This window comes from Acartia tonsa, chromosome 7 (genome assembly GCF_053477335.1).
Source record: "Acartia tonsa isolate MP-2025a chromosome 7, ASM5347733v1, whole genome shotgun sequence".
In the NCBI taxonomy this organism is placed as follows: Eukaryota; Metazoa; Arthropoda; class Copepoda; order Calanoida; family Acartiidae; genus Acartia; species Acartia tonsa.
The window spans coordinates 9,903,724-9,912,393 of record NC_137266.1 but is presented as its reverse complement, the minus strand read 5'-3'; positions in this window follow the sequence as shown (position 1 = coordinate 9,912,393).

Below are 8,670 nucleotides of genomic sequence, written 5' to 3'. Positions count from 1 at the left end.
TTTTAGAGGGTCCAAACCATAATCATAGATTATATTTCTGCTTCTATAAAAATGGATTCAACTCCCTAACTGTTCAAATCAGTTAGGGGGTTACTCTAAACTACTTTATTTTCTTTCTCTAAGTCGCAATAAATGTCAATAAATCATAAATTATGACATTTGTAATTTGTAATTGTGATAAAATAAGACTACATACCCTTTGATTGAATGAATTTTGTCTAAAAATACAATCCTATTATATAAAGTAGTAAGCCTTTTTTTGTCTCACTAACCACTGAACCTCGATATGGTCCTCCTTTAAAGTGAATCTTCTTTAAGTTCCCAGGATGGTTTTAGGCTATTTCATTTTTAATAAAAAATCTAGGGATGGTTTTAGGCTATTTTTCTGCCCTTTCTAATCCCTACGATTAAAAAGCCCCTAGTTACTAGGGGCACAGCCGCTAGTATTCTAATAAAGATTATCTTTAAATTAAATACAACTTATTTTGGACATATATGACTCTAGTTTCAAAGTAGCTGAACTATTAAAAATTAAATTGATGTGCATTTTATTACAATAACCCTTATTCTTTTAATTTTATGATAATAGAATAATGTAAAAATATGTATATAGTAGCAAAATTATACGAAAATTTTAATGTTCATTACTTGACGAAAAAAAAAATAATAGCAAAGCTTCACTACAAGAATATATACTACAAAATTGCTTTAACTTTAACAAGTTTTAGGAAATTATTCTACTATTGATAACAAATAATGACTGCGCCCCTAATAAAGGGTGTTAAAAAAAACCAAACGCTGCACTTTTTCCAATGTAAACCCTACAGCTTTGGTTAAAAACCAACAAAAATGACCCGATTCATGTCCAAGCCATGACAATGAGAAAACACTGTTGAATTTTGATTTCTCCTCACCTCTACTGAGCACTACAGCTCGATACCTAGCCATTACAGAAAATTTTTCCTTACATGGAGATTAAAAATGAACAAATCGCCATAATTACTTGAAATCTTGTAGTTAATTCCTATAAACAAAAACATTGCTATTTTACATATTATAATTATTCTGTTGCTTTAAAGTAACACCATCTATTATATATTCAGCTAAGAAGTCATTATTTTCCTTTTTCCATATAAACCAATGGATATATTATGATAATCTTTCTAGAGAATAGTTATATAGTTAGTTAGATAGATAGATATATTATTTTCCTTTTTCCATATAAACCAATGGATGTATTATGATAATCTTACTACAGAATAGACAGATAGGTAGATAGATAGATAGATAGATAGATAGATTATTTTACTTTTTCCATATAAACCAATGGATATATTATGATAATCTTTCTAGAGAATGGTTATATAGTTAGTTAGATAGATAGATAGATAGTTAGATAGATAGATAGATATATTATTTTACTTTTTCCATATAAACCAATGGATATATTATGATAATCTTACTACAGAATAGACAGCTAGTTAGTTAGATAGATAGATAGATAGTTAGTTAGATAGATAGATAGATAGTTAGTTAGCTAGATAGATATATAGTAAGTTAGCTAGATAGATAGATAGTTAGTTAGCTAGATAGACATATTATTTTTTCTCTTTCCATAGAAACCAATGGATATATTATGATAATCTTACTAGAGTATAGATAGATAGTTAGTTAGATAGATAGATATATTATTTTACTTTTTTCATATAAACCAATAGATATATTCTTATAATCTTACTAGAGTATAGATAGATAGTTAGTTAGATAGATAGATATATTATTTTACACAAAGATGACAACATCCATAAAAGTTAGGCTCTAAAATCAAAAGAAAGCCCAAACAAACAATAACTCTTGTAGAGTAATTGTTGTCCTAGGAATCATTCCAAAAATTGGATAATTAAAAAAATATATATATTATGAAAAGTTGTCAAAAAAGTTGAAAAGAGCATCTTTTAAATGGACATAAGTACTTTCTGGTAACTATTATAGAGTTGATACCCTTCCTAAATCATACCTAAATGTTAAAGTAATCTTCATGCTAAATTTTTAATTGATTCTAATATGTCTAAATTAACGACCGAAAGAGACCGTTACAGACAGACTTACGGACAGACAGATGGACCGACCCTAATTAAGTAAAAAGCTTCGCATTTAATAGTAGTTTGCTAGAAAGAAAAATGAAAAGTAAGAAAAAAATCCATAGAAAATTTAAATAATTTATAAATGGCCTACTTCACTTTTAAGTTAAAAACAGGCATGATAAAAGATTAATATATTTTGCTGAGAAATAATTGTTTGCAAGTAGGTAAACTTCTTGTGGAAAAGGGAAACATGGATATTTTTCCTGGAAAACAATTAATAAAATTGATGCAGAGACTATTTATAACTATAATGCTTTTAAGGTCTATGTCAACTACATGACGCTAATGTGTTGTAGATATGTTTATTTACTAGTTATTTTATCGCATCGTATTATAGAAAGCTTTCGGCGGATATTAAAATCATAAATTATAATATTAATACCAGTTTTGTTAGCCCCAAGGGATCGAAGGCCACGTCTAACAAAACTGCTATTGCTGCTATAATCTTTATTTTAATAATTTTAGAAAAATGTCTGTAATACGAGACATTAAAAGCATTTTTTAGCATTTTGAATTATATGAAGCAGTCTAAAATAGAAATTTGAGTAAATCTCAAAAAAAAATCTATAACAGTTTTTTAAGGGTTACCGAAATCTTAAGCTTCATCCAGAAGGGCATACATAATTTTTTTATTGTCTAATAACTATATCTACATATATTATATCATTCGTTTTCATTAAAGTTTATCTAGGTTCAGAAAATAGATAAATGAAAGCTGCACAAAAACGATTAAAGTGAAGAGTGAGGTTGAAAAAAAAAAAACACATGAGAAAAGATCTTCACATAAAACAGAAAATAGCATCATTATTGAAATAGCAATAAATAGGTTTAAGTAGATAGAATGTCAAAATAAGATTTCATAATAGATATTTCTCGTATCGTATTATAAACGGCTTTCCGCGGATATAGAGTGTACAATTATAAGATTAAAACTAGTTTTTTTAGCCCCGAGGTGCCGGAGACATAGTTTTTTCGTATGGATGAGAACCGGTCCCTATCCACCGGATTCGAATGAATACGAGAAAATGTTATTAATTCTATAACAGTGATAAATACATGTGTTACAGTAACAGGGAGAGTAGGAAGGGAATGGCATAGGCCGCAAAAAGGCAAATTGCTATCATGTACAGTTAGAGCCACAAAACAAAAAGGTGCAATTAAAAAGTTGGTTGTTTTTCAGTTGGGTGACCCAGGTGAGTAAGTTCAGTTATACTTAATGATTGGAATGAACAACAGCCTCCAACATTGTAGGTAAAATAACTGTATTTCTTCCCTTGATAAGTTTTAATACTTGTTTTCTAAAAAATATGCAATATTGTAAAAACATTTTTAAACACAATATTTTGCAGTTCATGTCACAACAATTTTACCCAACATTTAGCAACATATTCATCTATCTATCTATTATTCTCTAAGTCTATCTATATATTATTGTATCTATCTATTACTTTATAGTTCATGCCACAACAATTTTATCCAACATTTAACAGCATATTCATCTATCTATCTATCTTTATTTCTATCTATTTATCTATGATAATATCTATCTATTACTATCTAGTTCATGCCATAACAATTTTACCCAACATTTAGCAGCATATTAATCAATCTATCTATTTTTCTTTATGTCTATCTATTGTATCTATCTATTACAATTCAATCATGTCGCAACATTAAGTAACTTATCCATTCCATCTATCTATCATTCTGTATTATTAAATCTATCTATCTATCAATATATCTAGGGGATAGTGGAATCTTCGACCCCCAATTTCTTAAATTCTGCCCTTGACCAGACCAATATTGAACTTTTACCCAGAATTAATGAAAATGATCTTATTAGAGATATAGCAAGAAAGAAAGACAGACATAAATTCTGTTACTTAAACTTTGAAAATCTAGCAATATGTTTATCTATCTATCTAACTTTTTATACCTCTATCTCTATCTTTAATAATATACATATTAACTTTAGTATTATTTTGCATTTGTGAAAATAATTTCACTCCTGATTTAGTAAAACATGTTAACACTTAATTTTTACTCATTTCGGTGTTCTATTAATAATTCTCAAAATTGGTACGAACAAGTAATCCTTATACTAAAGTAACAGGATGTTTGTCTGTGTGTCTGTCTGTGTGTCTGTCTCTGTGTCTGTACCGAAGGATCTTGCTAACCACTGAACCGATCGGGTTCTCCTTCTTGGGGGGTGGGACACCCCCAACCCCCCCAAAAAATGAAAAATCCCCCCCCCCAAAAAAAAAATTTAAAAACTTTTTAAACTAAAATTAAAAAAGAAAAAATTTTCGCCCACCAAATTTTTTTTTTACTTTTTCTTTTAAAATCTAAAATAAGCAATTGAATTATTAAATTCGACTCTCTCCTCCTTAAGTGCCCCTAGAGGCCTCTAGGGGCGTAACCGCTAGTATTTCATATCAGAGACCTTCTTTTAATTTTAAAATTTTTAAAGATTTTCTGAAGTAATTTTAAAGACAAATGTATATTACAAACGGACATAACGACAAATTACTTTCCTCTAACATTATCATTTCAAAAATAAAATTTCGGTTTTTATTTTTATAGCATTTTTAAATAAACACCTTCTTTTCTTTAAAAGCAAGTAAAAATACATTTTTTGTGCAGGGAAAATTTTAAGCTAAAATGAAAATGTTTTCTATTTAAATAACAATTTACACCCTCTGTCAGTCCCCAAAAATAAAGTATATCAAATTTAAGCATTCTACATTTAAACAATTTAAAACTCTTATCAGCGAGCGTAGCTACTCTATAAGGTATGCACGTCCTAAAAAATCAGTCTTTCTGTTTTTATATAATTTATTTCGAGTTAAACATGAAACAAACTATGAATTTATGTATTTTTAAATGTTTATAATAGATAAATTACGAATTAAGGAATGTAAATCATGTACATTTGAAGTATGAGATATTATTTTTTTGTTTTAATAGAAACTCAAGAAAATCATTTAGAAAATCGGAATTTAGACCCATGTTATTTAAAATTGTTAGAGCAGATTTTACAACAAACAATGATTGAGAGAAACAGTTTTAAATGGTCCATCTTGATAAACATTCATCTTTACTGATTTTTAATGAGCGATCTTTGGCAATTAGAATTAATCAGTCTTTTTTAAAAAACAATTTAGACCATAAAAATATCCCTTGCATTATCTTTACAAATTACTTTGTCTTTGCTACGTTACTTATGAAAACAATTGTCATTTTTTATTCTGAATACTTTAGTCTAGATGAAAACAACAATACAAAAATTACCAATATTAAAAGTAATAATAAAATCCATCAATAATTAAGAGATAAAACTAAAAGCATCTGAGATAAAATTGTGAGCAAAAAATATTTCATGTACCTCTCAATAGATTGTCAATATATAATTATTATCAAAGCAATAGAGTATTCTTAGGACTGATAATAAAAATCTAGGTTTTTTATCCTTATATAAAAGTAACAGGATCTTTGTCTGCCTGTTTGTAAATTTCGCTAACCGATGAACTGATTAATAGAACTATTTTGTGGGAAGGTTTGACCACCGTCCCATTTCTTTTTTTACTTTTTCTTTTATAACTTATATCTAAAGTAGAGTGGGCCAACTTCTATTAAACATAATTAGCCCTTCTGTAGATTACATACAATTACTGGTTAAAAAGCTTGGACAATAAACTTACTGAAAAAAAAACAATCAAAATTCATTCAAAGTCTTCAAAGATGAGCTAATGAATAAGAAAACGTTATTATAAAACTTTGGGGTTAGTTTAATAAACAGCACAATATTCCCTCCCTCCCTGTATTTAACTATGAAATACACTCTAAAATTTGTGATTATTAACTCTACTGGATTATCAATGATTAATGAAGTGAAACTCATTATATGCAAAGATTTATCTAACAAAAGGATGACAATATCCAAAAACAGCAAAGTTAAAAAATATAAATTCTATCAATAGAACGTATTGTAGATTTTGTATGTAGACTTTTATTTTATTATATAGAATAGGCATACAATAAAATACTAATAAAACATAACTATTCATAACAGGCTTTATCTGATCTTTTTATGGAAAGTTCAGTTTAAAATTTGAAATTGTATACACATTTAAAAGATCAACTTATATAATAATAGTTTAATATAGATACTTTTATAGTCTTCTATTACATAAAATGTTTGATACTGTTGCAAAAAAAAGTTTTTAAAAGACTAAATATCTTCTAAAAGGTTTCTAATTTTAAAATGTATGTTTTTATCTTCCAACTAAAATATTGGAATGCTCAGAAATGTGTTCCTTAGATTTAAACCTTGAGATTAGGGGGGGGGTTGACAACGAATAATATAACTATGTTATATTATTCGTTGGCCTAAAAACTGGGAGTGCTTTTAATGAATTTTCATAGCTTGGTTAAAAACTAGTATAGTTACTTAACCTTTAACCATTAATCTCATTGGATTTTAAACTTTCTCATTTTAAAAACACCAAAATCTGAACTTTTAATTTGTCTGAAAAGATCGTCGCACATATCATTTTCAAAAAGTATATACTTTCCGGAAGCCAATCTTTATGAGGAAGGTATTTTTAGAAAGGGAAAAATGTGTAGAAAACACCCATGTAAATTAGAAAATCCGCAGAAATCATTTTTAAAAGTTATTGGCAAACATTTGCAATGTTAATTTGCAAAATTAATTTTATGCCCTAAATGACATATTCTGAAATAAATCTTTTATGAAAGTTTATTATCTTTGAGTTTAGGACATGCTTAAAACGTAAAAAATATTTTCAGTGTTACTTTTTTTGCCCTACATGTGAAAAAAGGCACTTCTCACATTTTATTATAGAAAATTGCATATAAACAAAATAATTATTTTTCTCTACAGTCAACACAAAAATTGGCATAAAATCTTTCATTTTAAATGTGAAAGTCAGATAAAGAATCCTTTTTAGAGCAAATATAGTGCAAAAAGTAACCAAGACGTTTTAGCAAAGTATAAATATCTAATGAAATAGATACTTTTAAATTTTGATATACATATCAGATAAAAATATATAAAAAAAGAGATCAAAAACTATAAAACAAGGTATATATTTTTTTTTACTCTGTCACTGAATAAAGAGCACTTTTAGGTTTTATTTTAACCAATGCAGCACTTAAACACTCATTTTTCAAGGTAAATAAACAAAATAAATGCAATTATAGAATTAAGTCAGTTTAATAATACAGTAAGCCTTTTTGTAGCAATTTTTTTTTGTTGAAATTATTCTTTATTTCTATAATAAATTGTATTAAAATCTAATGATTTGAAAATTCGTAATTAAGAACTTCATTTTTACACTGTTTTGACATATAAATTACAAAGAAAAAGATTAAATCCTTTAAGTTTGAAAAATACTTTATATATTTACATAATAAAAACATTAAAATTGTTAAAGATTAAAAAAAAAGATAAAAATAAGTAATTTTTAAAATCATTTTGTGTCGTCTTCATAAACTATTTCCCCTTTTATATTTTAGTCTGGTAGAATTCATAATTATAAATAACCTTTCTTGAGCATATATATGTTTTATTGAAATTAATTATAAGAATGTAAAACATTTTTTGATTGATTTAATATTAACAATTCACCTAACATTTTGTTATTTTACTTTTTTTTGGATCTTTTTTATTCTTATTAATAATTCTATTTAACACAAAAAGCTCATAGGGAGTTGATAACCTTTATTTCTTGCTTTATATTCTAATCAGGTATTTTATTTGACTAAATTTATTAAAACTATACAGCATGCATGTTTGTGTCAATAATGAAGACATTACAGGTTTTTATGTACAAAAAGTTGTTTTAAAGCAAGAAAAAAAAATATAATCTTTCTAGTAACTAGTAACAATTTCGTAGTTTTATATATGTCTGTATTTTGGTTTCTAAAAAAAGTACTATACCAACAAACATGCATGCCTGAAAATTAGTTTCAATATTCGTATTAAACAGGAAAAAGAAACTAAGTCGTCGTTATAATTATTGTTTGTTATTTTTGGTGTAAGGTTTTTTTTAATGAAACTTTTTTGGATCTCGTGAATTCGATTTCTGCGGATTTTCTGGTTGCCAGAAATGAAATCTACGCATCTTTTTTAGCTAGATGGCATTTGTCTGGTTAAGATTGGATAAAAAATTCTTTGGTTGGTTAAATTTAATAAGTGTGGTCGGGAACTATAATGGATATGTTAAAAATATTACAATGTATATAAGTAGCGGCTACGCCCCTAGAGGCCTCTAGAAGCACTTGAGGAGGGGGTAGTTGATTATCAAATTACATTTTTGATTTAAGATTTTTATAAAAGAAAAAAAATACGACACCCCCCCCCCCCCCTCCAACCCAAATGTTAGTTTCTTTTCTTTTTGTTTAAAAAAATAATATTTTTTTTAGGGGGGGGGGGGTAATTTTTTAAGGGCGATTTTTCTTAAGAGGGTTGTGGTACCCTCCCCCAAAATAGTTAAAAACCTTC